Source organism: Neolamprologus brichardi, chromosome 3, assembly GCF_056152115.1.
Source record: "Neolamprologus brichardi isolate AB-2024 chromosome 3, ASM5615211v1, whole genome shotgun sequence".
Lineage (NCBI taxonomy): Eukaryota > Metazoa > Chordata > Actinopteri > Cichliformes > Cichlidae > Neolamprologus > Neolamprologus brichardi.
In genome coordinates this window covers 8,562,100-8,582,357 of record NC_142106.1, presented here as the reverse complement: position 1 = coordinate 8,582,357, position 20,258 = coordinate 8,562,100, and the positions used below count along the sequence as shown (strand labels likewise).

At 42.1% G+C, this 20,258-nt stretch overlaps 1 protein-coding gene across 3 annotated transcripts in view; it reads left to right on the top strand.

Moving 5' to 3' along the window:
- The first annotated feature begins 9,051 nt into the window (after nt 1-9,051).
- LOC102776858 (kinesin-like protein KIF1C) overlaps nt 9,052-20,258 on the top strand; it is a 36,025-nt gene continuing 24,818 nt past the window's right edge. For 2 of the 3 annotated variants that reach the window (XM_087832369.1, XM_087832365.1), the window contains exon 1: nt 9,052-9,630. The gene's annotated coding sequence lies outside the window, so the exon portion shown is untranslated. Of the gene's footprint in view, nt 9,631-12,121; nt 12,153-20,258 lie in introns of those variants that run through there. The other variant, XM_087832368.1, reaches the window with a different exon arrangement.

The window sequence follows — 20,258 nt, the reverse complement described above, 5'->3', positions numbered from 1 at the left end:
CTTTGAGTTCAAGGGTTACCCAAGAGTCTGAGAGGTTGTGAAGTTTCAGGAGTTGTTGAGAAATTCATATCAGATTGATAAGAATAATTCTGTTCAAATGTTGCTTTTGCCAAACTGTAAAGTACTTCTAGAAGCAACTCTTGCCATTCTTCACATTCCTCTGAGCACTTATTTCACCAGTTATTTTGAAGCAAATTCCGTTTTAATTTTATTAAACGTGGGTCCATAAAAACTGCATGTAAAGAATCACCTGTCAGATCAGGTAAAATTCAGCTTCTTTCTTTTTATTGTCCTCTCGTGTGTTTGGTGTAAAAACCAGAACATGGAAAAGTTGCAGAGTAAAAGCAGCCCCCATTTCTTGCAGAGTAACAGCGCCCTCTTCAGGCATTAGTGAAGTGTTTGGAGAAGTTACTGAGTCCTTTTCTTAAATTAAATTAAATTATATGCAGCAGGAGACTGCAGACCATAAGAAGCAACTCTGAGCAATTTTGACTTAGGGAGAGGCAATTAATTACATTTTGATTAAAATTACGAGTTTGGGTTCATTTGATCATTTTCATTGGAACATTATTAGAACAAGATAACTGGCATGAATGCATTTATTTTTTCTTTGCGATATAAATCAAGTGGACCATTTTGCTTTCCAGTGGTGCATTTTTGTTCCTTGCTAAGCTCAACCTCAGTCGCTTTTTAGTTCAGCTCTACAAATATCTCATCTAGGGGTCTTGAACCCACAACTATTTTGGCAACGAGTAAACTCGATCAATTACAAATGAGAAAAATAGTTTTATGAAGTTTATGAAGTCCATCACAGGCAACCAAAAGTTTGAAAATCTTTTTAATTACAGCAGCAGGTGAAATATCAAGTTAAACACCACAAATGTAGCTTAACAACAGGATATTATCATAGCAAGACTTGTTTGTGGCTATTTCGTGGGATTCCTTGGGTCTAGAATTGCTTAAAATATATTTTTTTGATAATGAAGGTTGCTCAGGTGAACCAGTGGAAAGATTATATATATATATATATATATAGATATATAGAGAGAGAGAGAGAGAGAGAGAGAGAGAGAGAGAGAGAGAGAGAGAGAGAGAGAGAGAGAGAGAGAGAGAGAGAGAGAGAGGGGGGGGGGTTAAAATACACTTTTCATAAGTTTAATGAAAATCTATGGAAGGTTTCAAACTGTGAAACAGCTTATACTGAAACACTGTTGTTTATTACTTCTTCCACCTCTGACTTCATCTTTTTGAGGACTTTGGATGACATGATATGTACTAACACTGCGCTTTGTTCCCGAGTGTGAGATATTTGTTTCCGTGTGTCATTATTGTTGAAACATATGACGCCGTTTCCAGTGAAGAGTTGTTGTTTACATGTTTATTTATTTGCAAATAAAAACTTCAGGGACATTTCACATGAAATGGAAACATCTCTGTTCCCTCCTTTCCCCCAAATTCATCTTCCTGTTTATTTTCCACAGAACAGAATTTGTTTTCTTTGGATTTACTACATGACTAACTTACAATACTAACGCACAATAAAATGTGTGCTCGCTTTCAGTTTTAAGGTTTTAGATATCAGAACATAATGCAAAGTCTGTTCATCACCTCAGATTAACAAAAACATCCATATTCCACCATGTCCTTGTTTATTTAACATGCTAAAGAGCTGCTAATCAAATGCAGTTGATTAACTGATGATCAGTGAGATGATGGTCAGATAACCACCTGTATACAACCAGAGTCACAATATTTATTGTCATTGTACAAAAGCTAAAACCGAATTGTATCAAGTCCCACTGAGTGCAAAGAGAGCTGGGTGGGATGTGTCCTTTGGGAGACTTTACTGTGGCAACTGTGATGATCTCCTGTGCATTCAAAAGAGCATTTGTAGAAGAACAAGTGTAGCCGCTAAACTGGTGGACCTAACTCTTAACCACCACGTCCGTATATATACAAGCGGAAAAGGGAGTGAGTGGGTCAGCGCTCGGAGAACAGAAGCTAAGCCAGCTTTAAACACACCATTTATTTTCAGGGTAAAACACAGTCGGAACCCCCAAATACAGGCTAAAATCCCCGCTAAAAGCCCTGCCGGCAGGAATAACTATACACTAAAAACCAAAACTAAATAAATGTTTTTTTTGTATGATAAAAACTTCCCCCCAGAGTCCTATATTCCCTCTTGTCCAGCCACACACATGCGGGCAAATGTTCCTTAGATGGAGACGAGACAGGAGAGGAACTCCTCTTCCGGGATGGTAAAACTCGCCAGCAGCAGACCAGGGAGGAGGCTCCCATCTTCGCCTGACGGTACGCGGCCGCACAGTCCAGCCACTCTCCGCACCTGCACACGGCCTCCCTCGCAGCCCCGCCCTGAGACAACAGACACGGGCCAGCAACGTTGTCGGCGCAGCCGCTGTTATCCTCCCCCGGCAAAGCTACGCTTAGCGCCCAACAGTGGGAAAGCGATACTCACAAATGCAGGCAGAGGCGTCCCCCTGCCCTACTGTGGATTTCACGCGTTGCCTCCCACTGTTGCTATTTTGTCCGTCTGGACTGGATCGCCGGGTTATGCTGGCCGATCGTCGGCTATCTCGTGCCGTCCCACAGGCAGGCCGGTCTTTCTTTGCAGGTGCTGGGCTACACATGTTTTGTTTCCTGCTCCTCGTGTGTCTCTCCTCTCCTCTTTGTGCTCCCCATCTCCCTTAAGTCCGTTTGGTGGCTGATAGGCCACCTCGGGAAACGCCCCCACATCACAGGTGCCTACAATTGTCCGCTTAATACACAGTGGAAAAAAATACTATACAACACCAAACACGCACTATAAATATGGGGATAAAATCATGCAATAAAAATATCAATAAAACATGCAATATCCCTATTACAATAAAAACATGCAAATAAAATCGACACTAAACAAAATATAAAAACACAATTTTCCACTGTGTGACACAAGCAGCTCCTCAGCTCGGGTGATGTTTTACCTTCTTGACTAGTGATGTGATTTTAGTTTTCCAGAATAGATCATCATGCAGGTGCAGGCCCAGAAATCTGAAGTCAGAGACCCTCTCCACAAAACTGCTATTCATGTATATAGGCTGAGGGTCACATCTGTTTCTCCTGAAGTATTTCCGTAGTTTTTTGTGGCATTGAGGACCAGGTTGGTGTTACTAAAGAGTGTACAGTAAGGATTCAGCATCTGTGGGGAGCCAAAGTGTAAGCTGAGTGTTGGGATGAGGTAGGGCCCTACTCTGACACTCTGGGTCGCTGAGGACCCCATTAATTCAGAAGCAGGTGTGTAGCCAAGGTTGATCATTTTTGTAGGCAGTTTGTTATGCGTTAAACATCTGGCTAGAGTCAGTGTAAAGAAACTCAGTATAATTGTATTCCAGATTCAATTCAATTCAATTCAATTTTATTTATATAGCGCCAAATCACAACAAAAGTCGCCTCAAGGCGCTTCATAGATACAGAGAAAAACCCAACAATCATATGACCTCCTATGAGCAAGCACTTTGGCAACAGTGGGAAGGAAAAACTCCCTTTTAACAGGAAGAAACCTCAGAACCAGGCTCAGGGAGGGGCGGGGCCATCTGCTGTGATTGGTTGGGGTAAGAGAAGGAAGACAGGATAAAACACATGCTGTGGAAGAGAGACAGAGATTAATAACAGATATGATTCAATACAGAGAGGTCTGTTAACACATAGTGAGTGAGAAAGGTGACTGGAAAGGAAAAACTCAATGCATCATGGGAATCCCCCGGCAGCCTACATCTATTGCAGCATAACTAAGGGAGGATTCAGGGTCACCTGGTCCAGCCCTAACTATATGCTTTAGCAAAAAGGAAAGTTTTAAGCCTAATCTTAAAAGTAGAGATAGTGTCTGTCTCCCGAATCCAAACTGGAAGCTGGTTCCACAGAAGAGGGGCCTGAAAACTGAAGGCTCTCCCTCCCATTCTACTTTTAAATACTCTAGGAACAACAAGTAGGCCTGCCAGATGGGTAAAAGCAGTTTTGGGTTGATGAACCTTTCAGAACAACACAACGCCAAAAGGAAAGATATAATCTTGACAGAAGCAGCTATTGTTGCGCGTCAGTCTCAGAATAGTTATAAATCCATTTCCAAATAATCTACGGTCCATCATCTTGCAGTGAGATAGATTATTCTCAAGTGGAAAACATCCAGGAAAGTTATCAGTACTCCCAGGAGTAGACATTCCAGGATTTAATCCCATGGTCATAGCGTGCAATGCTCAGAGAACATGCAAAAGCCCAAGAGCTACAACTCAGACTCTGCAGACCTCGATTAGCATGATAGAGGTTAAAGTTCATGACAACACAATTAGAACAACGCTGAATACGTTTGGGTTGTTTGGAAGGGTTGCTAGGAGATTGGCTATAAAAAAATAGGTTCTGTTGATCTGGACGTAGCGTTTCGTGGGAGAAACTTTTCGTCACTCATCCAAGTGACTTCTTCAGTGTCAGCTGACTGCAGGTTTCCCCAATCTTATAAACAGTAATGTACATGGCTACGTGGTGGCAGTTTGATGATTTAGCTTGTTCAGCAGTCACAAGACCTGGACACCGTCAAGCCATTCAGTGGACCATGAACTCCTCTGTATGCAAAGGTATTCTAGAGTCAAACATGAGGCCATTTGTACACCTATTGGCTCATGCTACAGGACAATGATCCCAAATGCAGCAGCAAATCTACAATTTGATGGCAGAAAAAGAAAAGGATCAAGGTGCTGCAACGAGCCAAATTCCAGATCTCAGTCTGATTGAAGTCCTGTGCCAGGACCTTCAGAGAGCTGTGCAAAAACAGATGACTGCAAACTGCAATAAACTGAAGCAAAGTTGTAAAAGTGAGAGGGCAAAGATTCCTGCATCATGATGTAGTGACTGCTAAATTTGTCCTGGACAAACTTTAAGTTGCTGCTGCTAAAGGTGGTTCTACAAGCTAATGAATCCTGAGCTATTCTCAGATTTTCCACACACACTTCTTCATTTTGTCTTTGTTTATTTTTATTTATTTTTTAAATAATTTTAGAACCTTTTAAAGAGCAGAATGTTTTTCTAATATGTCCTAAAACACCGAAACCTTTTCCACTGCTGTATTGTTGACTGGATGATTGAAACAGCTCAGTTAGTTTGAAGCATTACTTCAATTAATATTACTTTCAGAGATCATAGGGAAACTGTATGGAAACAATCAGCTGTCAGGGCTGGTGAAGTTCAGTGCTTACTGCTGTGTGGCTACGACATGGAGCGGACGAGACGCTGCAGAGTGAAAGCTGCTCTTTTTCCTGCAGAGTAAGAGCGCCCTCTTCAGGCACTACACTCAAAAACAAACTCTGGAAAGTCTGATTTCCTTTGCTGCCTGTTAATCTGGTTTTATTTGAGGCTTTTAGCTTTATGAACAAATGTCAACATCAAGAAAATATTAAAAACACCTCGTCAGACAGGCAGTAGATTTATTCAACTTAAGATAATCCATAGGTTGCATCGAACACCGCAACAATTGTATAAATGGAACCTGGCCTCTACGGACGAATGTTGGAGATGTGATGGTCAAAATGCTTCGATTTTACATATCTTATGGAGCTGTTCGGCACTTCGGGATTGGTGGGAAAATATAATGGAGGTAATTTTCAGTGTTTTAAAAAGGAGATTTGGTATCTCACCAAAACTGTCCATACTTGGTATAACCACAGAACTTTCTGATGGAGATTTTTCCAGTTATACAAAAAGATGGATTATTCTGGCTCTTACTACGGCCAAACGGGTCCTGCTAAGACATTGGCGGAAAAAGAACCCTCTCCCTATGAAGAGTGGCTAAAGACAATGGCTAAGTTGGCGTCTTACGAAAAAGTGACTTATGGTTTATTAGACAAATTGCATCAATATGATTGTATTTGGTCCCCTTTACAAGCTGGCTTTCTGTAACTTGAAGAACAGAAGAGTAATGGCAGAGTGGTGGTGTGGGGATTGGTGTGCGAAGAAAGAATAGGATAACTTTCCTTTGTTTTGGTTTTTGTTTTGGGTTTTTTTTTGTTGTTGTTGTGTTTTTTTGTTTTTGTTTTGTTTTTGTTTGTTTGTTTTTTAAACTATTTATCCTTAAGTTCTGTTATTGAAGTTTAAAATGAAATAAATAAAAATTGTTGATGACAAAAAAAACTCACCTCTGTCAGTACTTTATTATTATTATGAATATTATCATTGTTGTTGTTGCTTTTGAACTGTTTGATCCTATACTTGTATGGATATGTTGTGTCTTAAAAGCAGAACCAGGGGCAAGACCTACAAATTAGCTTTGGCTACAAATCCTGTATGCACTGCATCAGCTGTATACGTGTTTAAATGCTGCAATGTTAATATGTGCCATCAAATAAACACAAATACAAAGCTATATGAGTCTCTGTGGTGGCTCTGAGGTTGGAAAACAGCAACAAAAACGAGGGGAAAAAAACAGTAAAACCTTTTAAAATATACTTTAAAGTTTGTGTAATGATAATAATGATAATATTTCACTTTGTGAAAATGTTAGGGGCCAGGTTTTGTTTTTGTTTTGTTTTTTTCACATAAAGAATAGTTGATGCAGAACTCTAAGAAGCAATTCTGAAATACTGAGGAAGTGGCCATGAAATGGATTTTGATTTAAGCCATTTGAGTCTTCCTGTGATCATTAAAACAAGATAATTAGGATTTTTAATAAAAGTATTTTTGCTCCGGTTCCTTTTGACTTGTGTTAAATGAAGAGCACTTATTTACTTTCTGGAGATGCATTTTCGCGCCAACCTAAAAATCCACTCACTGTTTAGTTCAGCTGCAGCCTCAAACATCTAGAACATCTCAAACCTCCAGGTCCATGTGCTTTTTTATATCAATAAGAACAAAATTTAATATGTCATATCTGAGGCCATTTTTAAATAATGTAATTCTATAATTTAGCGAATAATTTAATTTAATTTAAATAATTTTAACCCCTCATTATAAAACATGAAATCCAGAGAGTAGGAGTTCTATAAAGTTTCATGTTTTGATTTTGACTGTATCAGTAGTGATGCAGACACTGTGCTGTAATGTTCAGTGGTGTCCAGCAGAGGGCGCAGCAGCTGTGGGGATTTTCCCTTTAACTCGGCAAAGTGTTGACCTTTGACCTCTGAGCTCCACCTCAAATTTATGACATCACAGGACAATCCCAGGCCTTCCTGAAGGAGGCAAAATGTGGACCAATCCACATTCAGCTATGCTATGAGTCACAAGGAGGTCAAAGGTCAGGCACAATCAGCAGCATGTTGACAGAAACTCTGTATGTAATGTATATGTGTGTGTGTGTGTGTGTGTGTGTGTGTGTGTGTGTGTCTGTTTCCTGACTTCCAGGTGTTTCCTGACTCCACCTTCTCTTGTTTTATAGACACACACACACTCAAGCTCGTACTGCTATCTTTGTGAGGACCCTCCCTGACACAATAGAGTCACATGTCCTTGAAAACCAGAACTGACCCCTCCAGCAGTCCTTTAAAGGTCCCAAAGGAGGACTGCCCACAGTCCTCACAAAGACAGAGAAACAATAGACACACAAAGTAGTTTTTTGTTTTTTTTTTTCACTTCAGAGGACGTCACACAACTTTCCCGGGACTCCCACCCTAAAGTCCTCACCCAGAAACGGAATAACCTGTCTTATGGGGATGTGCTTTTTGTCCGTTAAAGGAAGTCAAGTCGCCACAGCATGACTGTGTAAACAGCATAAAACACACACAGGCACACTTGTGATGTTTTACCTTAAACACACATACAGAAAGACACAAGATAAGAACGTGTTTACTCATCAAACAGAGACGTTAATTTACTTTAATCACACTGTGGTGCTGTTCACTTTTAAGCATTACACAGAGATGTGTTTCTTAACACAAATACAGTCCTGTATTTTTCAGACTTTTCCAGTTGTTAAGGATAGCTAAATTAACTATCAGTAGCTCCTGTGTGCAGTAAACCCATGAATGTGCACACAGCTCCCACTACTATACTCTGAACCTAAAAACTGACAGATTCTTAATGAAGTTCTGCAACATCTGCTGAATCTAATGTAATGTATGCATTTTTATTATAGTGGACATCAAAAGCGATGGTTTCTGTAAAAAATGAAGATCACATTGATCGTATCTTTGCCGGAGGCATGATGCTGCACGTTTCCCACAAAACACTAATATTTGACATGACTCTGTTCAAGTGTGGCTGGAATTTATTATCTTGATTAAAATGATAAGAGAGCAGTTTTCCTACAGTATCTGAAGCGCTGCTCAGAAGTCCCTCTTAGATTGAATCACTCAGTTTGGATTGCATCAGTTATAACAGCTGATTAACTCTCAGGGTGACTGTGGTCTGGGAAACAGACGGACGGCTCCTTTAACTCCTCCACCATCAGGGGACAACATGGCGCCAGAGATCGTCTCGGAGTAAGATGATTCACTCCAGCAGTCCTTCAGTTAGCGATCCTGTAGACTCAGAGTTCATTACCGGCTCATGCCTGTACGTTCCCCACTAATCCCAGAGCAAGTCACCACTGTCACGGCAGGACTGGACGATTTTCAGCTTTTAATTAAATTATGTATGTATTCTGAATTATGTGCGTTATTTATTAAACATAAAAGTTTTTAGTTGAACACAAAGAGAAGCAGGTTTAAAATGTAATGCACTTTTTTATAGAGAAGCTCAGATCAGCTTCATTTCAACATGGAAACACTGGCATGACGTGTTCAACCATAATGTAGCTCCTTGTTCCGGTTGTCATGTTGCTTGTGAGCATCTTTAATGATGAACGCTTTTACTAGTTTTTTCATCAGTGTTGGTAAAAGTAACACTTTGTTACATTTTTGTTACAAAGTCCCGCGCGGACAACTACAATGTAACTAAAAGTATCATAAGTCACGTGTGCGAGCAGAGTGAGACCTCTGTCCGTCTGTCTGTCTGTGAGCGTCCCAGCTCCGTCACGGGGACGCGCCCCAGCTCCGTCACGGGGACGCGCCCGCACTCACACGCACTCACCCGCCGCGCGGCCAGGCCACCGGCCAGCCTCTCCGCCTCTCTCCCCTTCTCTTCTCTCTCCTTTTCCTCCATTTTTCCGTTCAAACTCTCCGCTCACTCCCGGCTCGCCGCTCGAGGCCCGCTCCACGCGGACAGGAGCGCGAGGAGGCGGACTGACCACCGGATTAGCAACTTTTTCCAGCGACGGGCTGTCCCGGAGCTGCCGTGATTCACCGCCCCAGCAGCCAGCGGCGGGCCTCAACTTTCCCCAGCCTGGACTCACCGGACGGTGACGTCAGCCCGGAGAAAAGTTGAGCTCGAGGCGCCGGTGCGGCCGTTATTCCCGGGAGCAGCTCCGGTTAGTGTACGCTGGAACTTTTCTGTGAGGCAGCAGCGCCCCCACCCAAATCCCTCCACCCCCACCCTCTCTGCCCGGCTGTCCCGGTACCGACAGGCCCGCACCGGGACCGGAACCAAGAGAGGCTGCTGCCCCGCGTGCCTTTGTTTGTTTGTTTGTTTTTACTGAAGGTGGACATGGAGAGAGAGTGAGCGGGGCATCGTGTGGCTTCCACGAGACTCACGGTTTCCTCCGGTCCTGTACAGGTGAGTCATCTCCGGTAACGGGATCCAATCAGAGCGGAGCACGCGCACACATAGTAATTAATGCTGTTATTATGACTGAGGTACTTTTACTGCACTTTTCCACCTTTATGTGTTATTAATTCATTTAAGCGTAAATTCTTCTTTTCATGTATTCATATTGTCGTTTTTATTCATTTGGAAAACAGATTCGGTTAGTTTAGAAGTTCAACTTTACAGTAAATAAAAGTTTAGAAACTTAAGAACAGTAAATACAAATAAACAACCTGTGGATTTAGTTCATTTCAACTCATTTTTATTCATAATTTAAAGTGTGAGGGGTTTCTTGCCCCCATTTTTCATTATTTTGAGCACAGATGTCACCATTTGTTTCAAGCACAATCCTGTAAAGAATGCAAATCTCTGCGGATTTATTTATTTATGCATCTGAAAAGGAAGACCTGCTGATTTATTTCCTCTTGTTTTATTATAAAGTGAATAATGGGGCTGGAGCTAAGACTAAATGAGATGCATCACCTTGAAAGCGGCACCATGTCTCAGAGTTAAAGCTGCCCGCTGATAATGAAAATGATAATAGTTTGCAGTAGTGCTCTGTGAAGGTCAGGCTGTGATAATCAGTGTCATGTTTTTTGGTATTCTTGGTATTCTCAGGTAATCTGCAGTTTTATTGCTAAATGTTAGTTGCAGCTCCATCTGTGCTAAAGAACATTTTCATTATTGATTAATGTGCAGATTATTTTCTCGGTTAGCCGTCTTGTCTGAATCAGATAAAGATTATCAGAAGACACAAAGTCTGTGATGTCAGCAGGGATTGATACAAAATATTAAACATTACATCATCAAATTATAACAAAAACTAAACTAAATCTACTTTAAACACATTTTCATTCATCAGAACCAAAGCCTGTATATAAAAGATGGACACAGCTACTGCGACATCGCCCACTGGTTTCTGGATCCAGAAGTGATGTCTGTCACTAGAACATATGCACCAACTTTTTCTAAACATTGGCAAAGCGGGTTTCTTCCCGTTCCTGCATTTCACAATAAAAGCCCTCAGATGCATTTCAGCACTTTTACACTCACCTAATTGGTCGCTTTGTGCACAGTGATGTAACAACAGCTTTATACCAGTTAAATAAGTGCTGAATAATCTGTGACTCTTGGGGTTTGTATTAGTGTTAGAACTAGGGCTGTGCGATATGACCAAAATCTCATATCCCGATATAAGACATCTATCATCCGATAACGATATAAATCACAAAATGTAACATTTTCTGTAAATTCTGTGAATCTCGGGCAGCTCGTCTTGCGTGAAGTGTTTCCAGCTGCGCGTCATGTAGCTGGAGTCGAGTGTTTTAACAGATGCATGAAACGATACTTTTTTAGACATAAGTTGTAACGGCCGCCGTTTTCTTTGTGAGTATTTTTTACACAGCGTGCTGCGGGGAAAAGCCTGTTCTAACGTTTGAGTCTAAGGTTTATTTTTTAGCACCCGACGGCTCTTTTTTTACTTCTCATCCGTAAACACTCTGCATTTTTCACGTGATTCAGTTTATTTTGAAAAGTCTCAACAGGATCTTGAGCTTTATTGTGAAAGGTTTATGTGGAACATAAACAAGCGGACACAGGATGGTTTTACCGTCGTTGTTGCTAACCACAACGCATAAAAAAAGCGCTTGTCCGTCTGTAGTGTGGTTATATTAAATATAAGAGAAAGACAGAACTTTAAGAAATAATATAGCCACTACAGTGACCATCAAAACATGAAAAAATATTGCCGTAAACAGTTTATTTTGCAACACCACGAAACAAACGATAGCATAAAATGAAACGATAGACGTTTTTATATCGTCATCCGATATGTATCGTTATATCGAACAGCCCTAGTTAGAACATATTAAAATAATAATAATTTACACATTTAGACCAAGCTGAACAAAAAACAGCTCTTTACACTGGTCATTGTGCATTATGTGAGTTTACATTAAGGTAATTTACATTAGCACAATGCTTCTGTGCATGCATGTGCATCGACACAAACATACAGATGACAGCTTATTTCATCCGTTCGCTTCTCAGAAACAAGAGAAACAAGGAAAAGCTTGATAACTCTGAACTGAGACCCTGAACTGGTCGTTTGCTACAAATCACTAAAGATACAGCTCATGTGACTCACTCTGTTCAGGTATTTACTTTGTATATACGCATTAAAATTGTCTAATGTTCATCATACAGTGTAAAGCAGTTTCTCTGGGAATACATATTTGTTTTAACGTGTTTTATTAACACAAAATAACAATGTTAACATTCGTCAGGCCTTTGTTTACTGTATCTACATCAGCCCGAGGGAGAAAAACGTTGCCCTCATCTGCTTTTGTCCGTCCTTCATTTTCACTTGTGATTAGTCAGTTACTGAGTCAGTTTCCAAACAGCCGCTAATATAATGTTTCTGCATTGAGAAATCACAGCTGAGGCTCGTGTTTCCAGTTTCTGCCGCTCAGTCCTGCGCCGAGATGATCGAGGTGATCAGTCGGGGCCGTCTGCGTGCTTTCAAGTGCATTTCTCAGCTTTTATTTTCAATCTCGTGTTTACTAAACTGCCAACAAACCGGCTCTTTCAAAGAACTGCTGTTATCTCAGCCTCAGGTTGTTTACTCACCGTTACATCAATATCATAGCTGTTCATGTGACCATAAGTATGTGGACGAATGGACTTACTTCATCCCAGAAGCGGGAGCGTTAATCTGCTCATTGTTTACAGATGTAGTCGGCTTAAATCCTGCTATTACCTGCTGAACTTTGCCCTCAGCATGAGAACAGGTATGTCCACATACTTTTGGCCCAGCAGAGTTCAGCATATTGAGACTCTCCTCTGCCGCTGCTCATGTCGGCCTCGCTAAAGTTAGCCCAGGAGGCTAAAGCATTTCTCAGCTGGCATCTGAGCTATCTCTGTGTGTGTGTGTGTGTGTGTGTGTGTGTGTGTGTGTGTGTGTGTATTTTTAGCTGCATGCTGTTTGAATTCTGCTCTGACGTTATTGGGTAACGCCACAAAACCTTAAACAAACCGTCTCCTCGTCATGTCAGTGTGGATATCTATCTTTGTTTGTGGTTTAGATGAGGGAAATAAGGACTATTTCGCTGGTCCTCACTGTCTGAGAGAGGAAGTGTACACATGTCAGAGGCTGGGTGGTGCTTCTCACCCATAGACTGTAGATAAAAGATGGATGTAGTTGTATGTATTCAACCTAATAGGTCAAATGTCGTTTTTTGAGGACTTCATCTGAGCTTTTTATCCTTTGCTGTCTTGGTGTTTGATGACTGAGGGGAGGACCTGATGGAGAAACTGGTGACTTGTCAGATCCCCCACCCTAAATCTTCACTCCTTTCCTTCACACCTCTGTCATCCTGTTTGGCTCAAACCAACGACTAAGACCATAAACTCATCAGAAATGTTCATAGAGCTCAGAGTTCCCTCATTTTATATATTTAAAGGTAATTTAATTTTAAAATAATCTGTCTTTCAAAAAAAACCCAAACTGTTTTCCAAAGTCTGTGGGTAGTTGTGTAAAATAATCGTGACCGAAGATGTTATTTATTATGATTTTGGCCTCCACGGACTGTATATAAAAGACGGATGCATTGTTGCAACGGATGCAACAGAAATGGTTCTTTAAACTCTTTAAACTCCAATCATCAAACACTACTGGGATGCTTTAACCCTTTAAGACCTACCATAGAACCAAGTCCGCCAGAGCTTATATTATATGTTTACATGTTGTGGAGCCATTTTTGGGAGCATTTCAAGTTGATATACATCAATACAACCATTACAGCCTAATTTAATAATATGTCTGTATTAAGTGCATAGTAATTACATAAATTGCAAAAAAGTGCAATAAACTACAAAAAAATTGAAAATCGTTTTTGTTTTTTAACATATATTTCTAGTTAGAGAAATTTAAGAGGCTTATCCCTCAAAACTGTAAATACAAAAAAGTTGCACAAAATAGTTTCCCACCACAGGAAATTTATTTTGAGTGTCTTCATAGTTTTATTTTTGAAATACACCAATTTGTATATACTGCAGGAAAAACAAAAATAAATATTATGATGCAAATTTGCAAAAAAGCAGCATATGCATCAAAATAAACTATTTCCAGCAGTGCAATATGAGTCCTAAGCATCCCAGAAACGACACAGAAAGTCATAAAGTCAAAGATAACTTTTAAAAACACCAGTATAGGCTCATGGTAAAAAACTACATTTCCGCGAAAATGACGTCACTTCCAGTTTTGGGCAGGTCATGGTGGACATGTGATAGTTCGCGCTGATGGACGTAGGAAGTGTTATGAACAGCTGATCGGATCGGCAAGGCGTGTTTCTGGAATATTATGTTTTTGTTGCTGCAAGTGCTTTTTATGCAGTTTTTGCAAAGCTATATGTGGAAGGAAACTGTGACCGAGGACAAGCTGATGGCATAAGATGTAAGTACAACTCCTCCGGTTTCATATGCAAAAAAAATTATTGCGCTAGCTCACGTGGTTGCAGAGCTACCGGGATTTAAAAATAGTTATGCAAAACGGAGCGTGCCCGCTCTGACCGGTTTTAAGGGGTTAATGCTGTGAAATTTCAAAATAAAAGCCCTCTGGTAGTTTAACGAGTTAATGGGTATGTTTTAAGAGACCACTGTCTCCATTCAGGTTTTGTAACCAAACTATTCACCTCCAGCTTTTCAGCTGAAAGCTGCAGACCGAGTCTGCCATAACAACAGTCTCACTGCAATTTCTCCACAAATTATAAAGTAAAGTTTGTTTGTTTTCCCCCAAGACCAAGAACAGCACATTTCAGTGTTTCCTAACAAAGAAAGAAGAAAGCAAAATTAAACTAGCTTTTTAAAAAGCTTTTGTGACCCCAAGCGTTCCCTCGCTGAGTTGTCTTACTGTTAACTGTTCCCTGAAAACAGCAGGACGCTTTCAGGGAACATTTGATAATTCTTCTTTGTGGGTTTGCGGTCAGAAAGTTGAAATGATTCCTGGAAGCTTAAGATCACAGTCAGAGTCAAGCTCATTAGTCACCACATATACGATACACATAGAAACTGGGAGGAGTGACTGGGAAACCGGAGACTGCAGGTGGATGCTGAGGCGGAGGAGGGGTTAAAAAAAGCAGTAGGATCTGCCTAACCTGCAGATCCTGCAGGTTACACCAACACTGGGAGGGTGTTTGGTGGAGAGGCAGGAGCTGTCTGTGCAAACAGCTGCTTGTAATGTGGATGGTGAAAGAAATGAGCTGCAGCACTGCCGACGAGCACATGCAGAGCTTATTTTCATAATGCAGTCTTCTAGGAAACGTGCTGGATTACCAAATAGAGTCGTTCCATGCATGTATGAGTCTCTGGTCCTCAATGTGAGGCCTGCAGACCAATGGTGGCCCCGCCAAACATCCACATTATGTAAAGCAGCACAACATGAGACTGAAGGAGAGTCTCTCTTCAGGTAAAGTTCTTCTGTTTGAGCCGTCACCAGTCCAAACCTTGCTAACATAAACAAATTCATGTGGCGTTAAGAAATACCGCCTCACTCATGGCGACACCATCAATCAGTACAAAGCTGACAGCCACCAGCCTGAGCCAGCATTATTGTCTGAGCAGACATTAATCATACGCACATGGCATCCTGAAACTGGCACTCATTCAACATTTTTGCAGCAGAGCGTCACTGCTGCTGGTTTCTGATGGAAACAAATACGGCTGCAGCGGATTGTGGAGGTGATTGGAGATCAAGCATGAGCCTGACTGCAAAGCGGTAAAGTTCAGCCTCCTCCTGCCCACCTGTGTTTACAGGTTTCCTGCTTCACAGAGAAGAGAAAAGCTCCTTTATGAAGACTGAACACTGAAACACCATTTAGATGTTTCCTTATTCATATGGAGAGGAGAAAGTTTGAGGAAAAGAAAGAAAACTAATGATTGCCGAAGCTTAATTTGCATTGATGACTTTTAGTCTGACCGGATAAAAAAAAATGATGCTTCAGTTATGATGTTTGGACTTGTTTTTCCTCTGAACAGACATCAAACTGCAACCTGACAAACAGGACAGGACGTTTGGTGCAATTAGTTAATGACTTTATTTGGTTTGTCCCATTTCCTGTTTTGTCTTCTTCTGTCTGAGGCTGTTGAAAGCTGGAGTCTTAAACTACAAATGTTGTTGTGTACATATCAGGCTGGTCTGCTCCGCTGCTCCATTTTAAACTTAAAGTGAAACGTATGTTGCTCTGTGGAAGAAACTTTGAAACCAAACTGTTCCCAGATGGCTGAACTGGTTTCAGCTTCATCTTTTGTCAATCCGGCTCAAACTGACCTGCCACAACCTGTCGGGGAGTGAGTCTGGGGCTTTTAGAGAGAGGGCTGGTTTTATAACATGAGACCAAAGGAGAAAAGTTTGCAAAAAAGGAATGCAAGCATTAAAAGCTTTCTTTGGATTGGCTTGTTTTTATAGTCATTAGAAGCCAGTGGTTCTATATTTAGAGTCGTTGCACAGCTTGTCAGAGTAAAAGGACCTGTTGTTTTGATTCAACTCCTCAAACATCAGGACTCAGTGCTGTTCTCTCTCATCTGCAGGATTTATGCCTATGTTGGACCAACAAATAAAGCCATGTAAATAGAAGCCCTTTAGTTTAGTGCAGCTTTTTGAAAGTGTTTGAGGCCTGATGGAAGAGGGAAGTCATTGACTAGTACTGACTGTAAACTGATGTATTCATGACCAACTAAAATCATAGACAGTTATAAAAGATGCCAAAGCTACCATGTTGGTTTGTTGGAGTCGGAGCTGATCGTATTTGGTTGAGAAGGTGGTCATCAGCCATCTTTGTTATCAGTCAGGATCACAACTGCTACTTAGTGTTAACTAGCATCCATCCATGCATCCATCCATGCATCCATCCATCATCCATCCATCCATCCATGCATCCATCCATCCATCCATCCATGCATCCATCCATGCATCCATCCATGCATCATGCATCCATCCATCCATGCATCATGCATCCATCCATCCATGCATCCATCCATCCATCCATCCATGCATCCATCCATGCATCATGCATCCATCCATCCATCATCCATGCATCCATCCATGCATCATCCATCCATCCATCCATCCATGCATGATGCATCCATCCATGCATCCATCCATCATCCATCCATCCATGCATGATGCATCCATCCATGCATCATGCATGCATCCATCCATGCATCCATCCATCATCCATCCATCCATCCATGCATCATGCATGCATCCATCCATGCATCCATCCATGCATCATGCATGCATGCATCCATCCATCCATCCATCCATCCATCCATCCATCCATGCATCATGCATCCATCCATCCATCCATCCATCCATCCATCCATCCATGCATCATGCATCATCCATCCATCCATCCATCCATTCATCCATCCATGCATCCATCCATCCATGCATCATGCATCCATCCATCCATCCATCCATCCATCCATGCATCATGCATCCATCCATCCATCCATCCATCCATCCATCCATCCATCCATCCATGCATCATGCATCATCCATCCATCCATCCATCCATCCATCCATCCATGCATCCATCCATGCGTCCATCCATCCATCCATCCATCCATCCATCCATCCATCCATCCATCCATTCATCCTACCAGTTCAGGGGTCAGGGGATCACTGTAGCCTATCCCAGCAGTCATAAGAGAGAGGCAGGCTGTGTTGAGGCAATTTCACCTAACAATACCGGAGCTCAGAGTCTTGGACAGCTTGATCATTGTTTATTCTGTAAAGTTGGAAATCGCAACATGGAAGTCTATGGGGACTGAGTCACTTTTTGGAGACTGCCTCAAGTGGCCACTAAAGAAACTGCAACTTTGTTTTCCTGCTCTTGGGGGGTTTGATGAGCCTGACTGTGTGTAAGTGTGAGGTTTTCATTATCCACGCTGAGTCCGCACTGTTAATATCTCCCACTGCACTGAAAGCAGCACGGGGTTCCAGGTCATGTGACCAGGATGCAAAGCCAGCTCTGATCAAACAGTGTAAAAAGTTTTGTGCAAACTGGGCGTCGAGTGCAGCCGATGGCTATCTTTAGCTTTCTGTGTGTATATGTTACCATAGGACGTGTGTGTGTGCGGTATGAAGACCATTCATTATCACATTCCTCCACAGAGGCCGGCACATGGGAGCGGAGCTGTGGGAGTCTGAACACATGACTGTCAGATGGTGATGATGTCTTTACAGCAGATCAATAATCAACCTGTGAGATGTTTTTCTCTGCGGGATGATCCCACAGAAAACTGAACGGTGTCCTTTAATCTGTGACGTTTTTTATGGAAACAGCGTTTATGAATAAACTTCAGTAGAGTGAAGAAATCCACACGTTTCCAATTAACTCAGGGTTTAATGTCTGAAGTTAATCGAGCATAGACGCGCTTTAAAGCCACAGAAAACAGCCACTCGTTGCATGTGCAGAAGTCACCTGAGAATCTGTCAGTTTTTAAGTTGTCTTCAGTATCACATTAATAAAGTGAACGGTGTCCTTACATTTATGACTTCACTGCATAGAGGTGCTGTTCAGGCCTCATTCGGCTTTGTTTAAAGTGGTTTTTTGCATCATTTCTGTCCTGCTTTACATGAACACGTGTTTAGTTACTGGCTAAAGTTTGCATTTGTCCTTCACTCAGTGATCTGAGGAGACTGCACGGCGGAAGGAGTTTGTTTCCTGTATGCTGAGCTGTCGTGTTGTTGTCTCAGGGTGTCACAGCGATATTGCAGCTGTCGTTTAAAGGACTACAAAGTCTGAATCAGGATGTTGGAGGGGTCAAAGTGTATTGACAGCAAGGTTTGCCTGAAATGTGACGTCGGGGGAGAGCTGGCCTCCTGCTGCTGTTACCACTGTGACTCCCAGCATCCATCACTCCTGGTTGGCCTGAGCTCCACTCCTGCGAGTCCATACCTATCAAGTTTTTGATAAATGTTTAAGAGAACACCTACTGTCATCCTTTAGATGTTTTTTGAGGGAACTGATGACAGCAGGGACCTGAAATTTTGCATGTTTCCCACTAAAAAGTGAATTTTTCTTCTGGAAGATTTTCTCGAACCCCTGTGAAGGTTATGTTGGAGGCTTCTGATCCAAATATTATTCTGGAGTTCTACTTGAGATCAGATTGGTGTCTTGAACTTGTTCACCAAAGGCTCACTTTTACTCACCTTTAAGTCCCACTCACACTGACCTCATAGTAACCACCTGTTGCTAGGGGAAAATGTGCATGCCCCAGCTGTGTGTGTGTTGCTGACGAGTCTCCAGGCTTGTGTGACTTTGGCCTTACTCCACCTACAGCACGCAGCGAGTTTACTGACTGTGTTTACAGACGACTGCTCCTTTTATTGGTTTCTCTTGCTGACCGTCCTTTCCCTTACGTTCTTGCTGTTGTTCAGAAAGCCGAGTCTCTCTAAGGTTACCTGGGAGCGCGCAGGTAGCGTGAGCAGGTAAACACGAGCGAGCGCGGGACTTTTCCAGTTTCCCGTCAGTCGCTTGAACTCTTATTGGTGAAGTTTCCCAGGTCGTGTTTACATCTGCAGATGCAGTTTCGTGTTTCAGGCTGAGATGGTTATCGTCACATGACGCCATCAGAGAGGCATCTGATCGCCCCACGTTCGTCCTCCTTTCTTCACCACCTTTGTGTGAAAACTTGTCTTCGGGTCTGAGCTGCTGCTTCAGTGCAGAGAGACAGATGTTGAGCCTGAGACGGATTCTCTGCGAGGCTGCGGCGGCCTCTGTTTCCAGACTCCTGCTCATGTGGTGTGACTCTGTGTGTGTGTGTTGTGTAATTCCTGTCTGAGTGCGCTCTGTCTCTGTCTGAGAGGTAGCTGATTGGCTGGCAGACGATCCAGCTGGTTTAGCTGTGAGATTAAAGGCGAGAGCCGCAACAGCGAGCACGGCTGGATGTTTTTTCCCGTGAAGCTGGAAACCTCTTTGTTTCCCTGCATGTTTAAACAGCTGGTTAGTCTGTCCAACAGCAGCTCGACCAACCGGGCCTGTTCCACCACAACGCTCTGAATCACTCCCTGTGTGTGTGTGTGTGTGTGTGTGTGTGTGTGTGTGTGTGTGTGTGTGTGTGTGTGTGTGTGTGTGTGTGTGTGCTGGGATGCCTGTGGCGTGAAGTCAGCGTTTCTGCCGGGCTCTATGGTATGAAGGCTGCTTGCTCACCTAGACACACACACACACACACACACACACAATCCTGTATCTGTGTCCACCATCTTGTCTGTTAGCAGAGTAAACACACACACACACTGCAGTTGCTGGTCTGTGTGTATGCTGCATTCACTGTCCCCTTACAGCAAAGGACATTTACAATCATTAGGAGTTTAGTTTGAGTCATTAAAGATTAAAATAACTCACATCTGTTCACATCTGTCTGTGATCAGCTGTTGGTAGAGGAGAAGCCACGAGAGATCGACAATAATCTTTAAAATAATGAATTATTAACGGTGTTGATCGGCACGAAATATGTACGTTAAAAATGTCAAATAAATATTATCGCTGGAAATTTTAAATAATGAAGAATGAAATAAAGTATTAGGAAAATAA